The following is a 772-nucleotide window of genomic DNA, read 5'->3' on the forward strand; positions in this document are numbered from 1 at the left end:
AATATTATATTAAAATATAAAATTTTTAAATAATATAATTAATTAATTTTTATATATAGAAAAAAAAAAAAAAATTTTATAAAATTAAATTATATTATAATTTTAAAAAAATTTTTTTTATCCCCAAAAAATTAAAATAAATACATTATAATTATAGTATATATATTTTATAATATTATATATTATTATATATTAAGATGTGTGTACATACATGTGTGTTATGTATGTGTACCATACCTTTTTGTATACGGGTATTATAAATTGGTTTCTATATGGGCTGAAAGTATATGCTTAAAATTTACTACCAACGTTCTTTTTTTTTTCTAAAAGATATGGCAGTAATCTTCATTTGTAAAGGTGGTATCTAAACAAATTAATTATCAAAATAAGTTTATTCGTTTATAAACTTTCACATCATGAATAATATAATAGACAAAAAGTCTATAATTAATAAATATCAAGATACTGAATTTGAAAATAATCGGCAATGAGGACGGCTTATTTCAACAGTTGACTAATTATGTTGTTCCGGGTGCCCGAGTTCTTCAGGACAATGAGTGTAATTACCATAATTAATTAACATGGTTAAATACTTTCACATGATTTGTTTTCAAATTGGTTTCAGTGAGGATAAACGGGAGCGGGCGAAGGCGGTGAGGATAACCTTAGGGGGACTCGCAAATCACGGGGTTTAGGGGGCTGGGCAGCCGACGTCGTGCCAGGGATGCGGCCCACCTGGGTAGAACTTGTTGAGGATGGCCAGGCAGTTCTC

The sequence above is a fragment of the Penaeus monodon genome, chromosome 29 (genome assembly GCF_015228065.2).
Source record: "Penaeus monodon isolate SGIC_2016 chromosome 29, NSTDA_Pmon_1, whole genome shotgun sequence".
Lineage (NCBI taxonomy): Eukaryota > Metazoa > Arthropoda > Malacostraca > Decapoda > Penaeidae > Penaeus > Penaeus monodon.